This window comes from Hyla sarda, unplaced genomic scaffold (assembly GCF_029499605.1).
Source record: "Hyla sarda isolate aHylSar1 unplaced genomic scaffold, aHylSar1.hap1 scaffold_447, whole genome shotgun sequence".
Classification (NCBI taxonomy): Eukaryota; Metazoa; Chordata; class Amphibia; order Anura; family Hylidae; genus Hyla; species Hyla sarda.
This window is the reverse complement of record NW_026610460.1, coordinates 252,754-258,692: the sequence shown is the minus strand read 5'-3', so window position 1 is coordinate 258,692 and position 5,939 is coordinate 252,754. Positions and strand designations below refer to the sequence as shown.

The following is a 5,939-nucleotide window of genomic DNA, read 5'->3' as shown; positions in this document are numbered from 1 at the left end:
GAGCATTTTTACAACATTATACATAGGTGCTGAATACATAAAAAGCGACTGTTCAGCGACAGACAAGTCGCATCGGCTGAAAGTAGGCCAGAATGTCAGTCCATGTTGGAGCAGGTTTAGATACAGTCTAAAGCATAGATCTCAAAGTCTGTGCACAGAATTTAGCAAGGGCCTCGCACCTTCTGATGCATCAGGTAGGTGCACTATAGCATAGCCTAACCCTCTGTACTTTGGTCTATATTGATGCGGGACATAGACAGCCAGCTGATGACCAATCCATTAGTGCAATGGATGGCTGGAAGCATTTGTCTTTGCCTTTGCAATACCACAGAAGCAATGCATGGTCAATGTACAGCAATGACACACCTGTGTGAACAGCCAGGAGACCCCCCCATGTTATGTTACATAGTTACATAGTTAGTACGGTCGAAAAAAGACATATGTCCATCAAGTTCAACCAGGGAATTAAGGGGTAGGGGTGTGGCGCGATATTGGGGAAGGGATGAGATTTTATATTTCTTCATAAGCATTAATCTTATTTTGTCAATTAGGAACATTCAGCACCCACCCGCTATCAAGGCAGCTGCCTATCATGTCATGCCCTACCTGCACAGGTGTGCTGGCTACTCAAATGATCCAATTAAGGAGGCCATTTAGTCAGCAGCAGCAGAAGTCCTGTGCCTGGACGCTCCAACAGCGGCCAGACACAAGCAGAAGCAGCAGAAGCAGCAGCAGCACCACCTTTTGTTTTTTGGCTGCAGCAGCAGCAGCAGCAGCAGCAGCAGCAAGGCCCACAGGGCTGGCTAGCTGGCTAGCCAGCAAGCAGGTAGCAATGAAAGTAGGAATCTTTCTTTTTAACCCTGTAAGGGGGTGGTGCACTGTACCCGAAGATACTGCCATATCGGGTCAATGCATAGGGCGACGGAAGCAAGCTTCGAAATCGGCCCCCGTTCTCAAAAATCCATTTAATATATGGTCCCCAGATAGGGGACGTATCAGATATTAAACTGATAAGAACAGATACTACACTTGATCTTAGCCAAAAGGCCGAGAAGCGATAACCGTGAAAGGGGCGGGCCCAACAAGGTCCCCTTCATGGGCACTATCACTGCTTGCTGTCAGGGAGGCTGCCAGACAATTTTCCATGCACACTCTGGGCTGGGGGGCAGTCAACCACCAGTACACACAGCAGAACCTAAACCCATACCATTATTGCTAAGCAGCAAGACAGGGGCCCATTGCACTCCCACGGGGCCTTTTTAAATGCAATCCATAACCCGGATTTGCCAGGAACCCTTCTTACTCCTCCTACTTGCATGTGACACTGGGCTTAGGATCTGCATAGGAAACACACACACAAGCACACACCTACCTTTGTTGCCTGCAGATGCCTCCTTGGCTGTCCCCAAACGGTATCAAACCAACACCCACGGGAAGCTGTAAGCATAGAGGACATGCCTGCACCCCATTGGACTTACCTGTGTGGGTTAAATCCGGGTTATTTGACAACCTATGGCGGTGATGGTTCTGCTCAGGCAGAGCAGTGCTGATGCTCCTCATAAAGCTGTCGCTGCTGTGAAGGTTCTAGGTGACATCACAATCCCTATGGTTACATGCACAACAAAGCTGGGTTGTTGTTGTTTACACTCTGCAAGGCCTGTGGAAGTGAGTGACATCATAGCACTGTAGTTCTGAGGGTTCTAGATGGATGCAACAATCTCCTGTTGCTTCTATGAAGGCCATAATAGACGACATCACCAAACCGCTCCATAGTCACATACACAGCAAAGGAGAGATGTTGTTTACACCTAGTGATGTCAGTGGTATTGAGTGACATCACAGCACAGTGCTAAGGCTCCTGGGCCTGGACACAGCAGCGGCTGCAATATCTCAACGGAGAATACGTTTATATATATGTGTGTGTGCGCGTATATATATATATATATATATATATATATATATATATATATATATTTCTCCGCCGAAATCACTTTTAAACCCATTTCCACCTTTTTTTCCCTTCTCTTCCTCTTACTTTTTTTTCACGTTTTTTTACGTTTTTCTCCTTTTCGCCTCTTTTCTGGGCGTATTATTCTTCTTTTTCTTCTTTTTTTTCGTCTAATGCATACCCCATCAGTGCAGCAATGCTTATTCAATACCGCCAGCAGATGGAGACACTGGGGGATAATTTTCTAAGGATTTATACTGATTTTTCCTGTCTGAATTTGTCGCACAGAAAGTTGCAGGCCAAATATGTGTGACATTTCTGCGACTTTAGCTTCTAGAGCATTTTTACAACATTATACATAGGTGCTGAATACATAAAAAGCGACTGTTCAGCGACAGACAAGTCGCATCGGCTGAAAGTAGGCCAGAATGTCAGTCCATGTTGGAGCAGGTTTAGATACAGTCTAAAGCATAGATCTCAAAGTCTGTGCACAGAATTTAACAAGGGCCTCGCACCTTCTGATGCATCAGGTAGGTGCACTATAGCATAGCCTAACCCTCTGTACTTTGGTCTATATTGATGAGGGACATAGACAGCCAGCTGATGACCAATCCATTAGTGCAATGGATGGCTGGAAGCATTTGTCTTTGCCTTTGCAATACCACAGAAGCAATGCATGGTCAATGTACAGCAATGACACACCTGTGTGAACAGCCAGGAGACCCCCCCATGTTATGTTACATAGTTACATAGTTAGTACGGTCGAAAAAAGACATATGTCCATCAAGTTCAACCAGGGAATTAAGGGGTAGGGGTGTGGCGCGATATTGGGGAAGGGATGAGATTTTATATTTCTTCATAAGCATTAATCTTATTTTGTCAATTAGGAACATTCAGCACCCACCCGCTATCAAGGCAGCTGCCTATCATGTCATGCCCTACCTGCACAGGTGTGCTGGCTACTCAAATGATCCAATTAAGGAGGCCATTTAGTCAGCAGCAGCAGAAGTCCTGTGCCTGGACGCTCCAACAGCGGCCAGACACAAGCAGAAGCAGCAGAAGCAGCAGCAGCACCACCTTTTGTTTTTTGGCTGCAGCAGCAGCAGCAGCAGCAGCAAGGCCCACAGGGCTGGCTAGCTGGCTAGCCAGCAAGCAGGTAGCAATGAAAGTAGGAATCTTTCTTTTTAACCCTGTAAGGGGGTGGTGCACTGTACCCGAAGATACTGCCATATCGGGTCAATGCATAGGGCGACGGAAGCAAGCTTCGAAATCGGCCCCCGTTCTCAAAAATCCATTTAATATATGGTCCCCAGATAGGGGACGTATCAGATATTAAACTGATAAGAACAGATACTACACTTGATCTTAGCCAAAAGGCCGAGAAGCGATAACCGTGAAAGGGGCGGGCCCAACAAGGTCCCCTTCATGGGCACTATCACTGCTTGCTGTCAGGGAGGCTGCCAGACAATTTTCCATGCACACTCTGGGCTGGGGGGCAGTCAACCACCAGTACACACAGCAGAACCTAAACCCATATCATTATTGCTAAGCAGCAAGACAGGGGCCCATTGCACTCCCACGGGGCCTTTTTAAATGCAATCCATAACCCGGATTTGCCAGGAACCCTTCTTACTCCTCCTACTTGCATGTGACACTGGGCTTAGGATCTGCATAGGAAACACACACACAAGCACACACCTACCTTTGTTGCCTGCAGATGCCTCCTTGGCTGTCCCCAAACGGTATCAAACCAACACCCACGGGAAGCTGTAAGCATAGAGGACATGCCTGCACCCCATTGGACTTACCTGTGTGGGTTAAATCCGGGTTATTTGACAACCTATGGCGGTGATGGTTCTGCTCAGGCAGAGCAGTGCTGATGCTCCTCATAAAGCTGTCGCTGCTGTGAAGGTTCTAGGTGACATCACAATCCCTATGGTTACATACACAACAAAGCTGGGTTGTTGTTGTTTACACTCTGCAAGGCCTGTGGAAGTGAGTGACATCATAGCACTGTAGTTCTGAGGGTTCTAGATGGATGCAACAATCTCCTGTTGCTTCTATGAAGGCCATAATAGACGACATCACCAAACAGCTCCATAGTCACATACACAGCAAAGGAGAGATGTTGTTTACACCTAGTGATGTCAGTGGTATTGAGTGACATCACAGCACAGTGCTAAGGCTCCTGGGCCTGGACACAGCAGCGGCTGCAATATCTCAACGGAGAATACGTTTATATATATGTGTGTGTGTGCGCGTATATATATATATATATATATATATATATATATATATATATATACATATATATTTCTCCGCCGAAATCACTTTTAAACCCATTTCCACCTTTTTTTCCCTTCTCTTCCTCTTACTTTTTTTTCACGTTTTTTTACGTTTTTCTCCTTTTCGCCTCTTTTCTGGGCGTATTATTCTTCTTTTTCTTCTTTTTTTTCGTCTAATGCATACCCCATCAGTGCAGCAATGCTTATTCAATACCGCCAGCAGATGGAGACACTGGGGGATAATTTTCTAAGGATTTATACTGATTTTTCCTGTCTGAATTTGTCGCACAGAAAGTTGCAGGCCAAATATGTGTGACATTTCTGCGACTTTAGCTTCTAGAGCATTTTTACAACATTATACATAGGTGCTGAATACATAAAAAGCGACTGTTCAGCGACAGACAAGTCGCATCGGCTGAAAGTAGGCCAGAATGTCAGTCCATGTTGGAGCAGGTTTAGATACAGTCTAAAGCATAGATCTCAAAGTCTGTGCACAGAATTTAGCAAGGGCCTCGCACCTTCTGATGCATCAGGTAGGTGCACTATAGCATAGCCTAACCCTCTGTACTTTGGTCTATATTGATGCGGGACATAGACAGCCAGCTGATGACCAATCCATTAGTGCAATGGATGGCTGGAAGCATTTGTCTTTGCCTTTGCAATACCACAGAAGCAATGCATGGTCAATGTACAGCAATGACACACCTGTGTGAACAGCCAGGAGACCCCCCCATGTTATGTTACATAGTTACATAGTTAGTACGGTCGAAAAAAGACATATGTCCATCAAGTTCAACCAGGGAATTAAGGGGTAGGGGTGTGGCGCGATATTGGGGAAGGGATGAGATTTTATATTTCTTCATAAGCATTAATCTTATTTTGTCAATTAGGAACATTCAGCACCCACCCGCTATCAAGGCAGCTGCCTATCATGTCATGCCCTACCTGCACAGGTGTGCTGGCTACTCAAATGATCCAATTAAGGAGGCCATTTAGTCAGCAGCAGCAGAAGTCCTGTGCCTGGACGCTCCAACAGCGGCCAGACACAAGCAGAAGCAGCAGAAGCAGCAGCAGCACCACCTTTTGTTTTTTTGGCTGCAGCAGCAGCAGCAGCAGCAAGGCCCACAGGGCTGGCTAGCTGGCTAGCCAGCAAGCAGGTAGCAATGAAAGTAGGAATCTTTCTTTTTAACCCTGTAAGGGGGTGGTGCACTGTACCCGAAGATACTGCCATATCGGGTCAATGCATAGGGCGACGGAAGCAAGCTTCGAAATCGGCCCCCGTTCTCAAAAATCCATTTAATATATGGTCCCCAGATAGGGGACGTATCAGATATTAAACTGATAAGAACAGATACTACACTTGATCTTAGCCAAAAGGCCGAGAAGCGATAACCGTGAAAGGGGCCTGGCCCAACAAGGTCCCCTTCATGGGCACTATCACTGCTTGCTGTCAGGGAGGCTGCCAGACAATTTTCCATGCACACTCTGGGCTGGGGGGCAGTCAACCACCAGTACACACAGCAGAACCTAAACCCATACCATTATTGCTAAGCAGCAAGACAGGGGCCCATTGCACTCCCACGGGGCCTTTTTAAATGCAATCCATAACCCGGATTTGCCAGGAACCCTTCTTACTCCTCCTACTTGCATGTGACACTGGGCTTAGGATCTGCATAGGAAACACACACACAAGCACACACCTACCT

At 46.5% G+C, this 5,939-nt stretch overlaps 3 non-coding genes across 3 annotated transcripts; all 3 read right to left on the bottom strand.

The window, feature by feature from the left end:
- Nucleotides 1–868: 868 nt before the first annotated feature.
- LOC130335053 (U2 spliceosomal RNA) lies at nt 869–1,059 on the bottom strand. Its single transcript, XR_008876762.1, has one exon. It is a non-coding gene; the product is annotated as a U2 spliceosomal RNA (small nuclear RNA).
- A 2,087-nt stretch (nt 1,060–3,146) lies between these two features.
- LOC130335052 (U2 spliceosomal RNA) lies at nt 3,147–3,337 on the bottom strand. Its single transcript, XR_008876761.1, has one exon. It is a non-coding gene; the product is annotated as a U2 spliceosomal RNA (small nuclear RNA).
- Nucleotides 3,338–5,432: 2,095 nt separating this feature from the next.
- Nucleotides 5,433–5,623, bottom strand: LOC130335051 (U2 spliceosomal RNA). Its single transcript, XR_008876760.1, has one exon. It is a non-coding gene; the product is annotated as a U2 spliceosomal RNA (small nuclear RNA).
- Between the last annotated feature and the right edge of the window lie 316 nt (nt 5,624–5,939).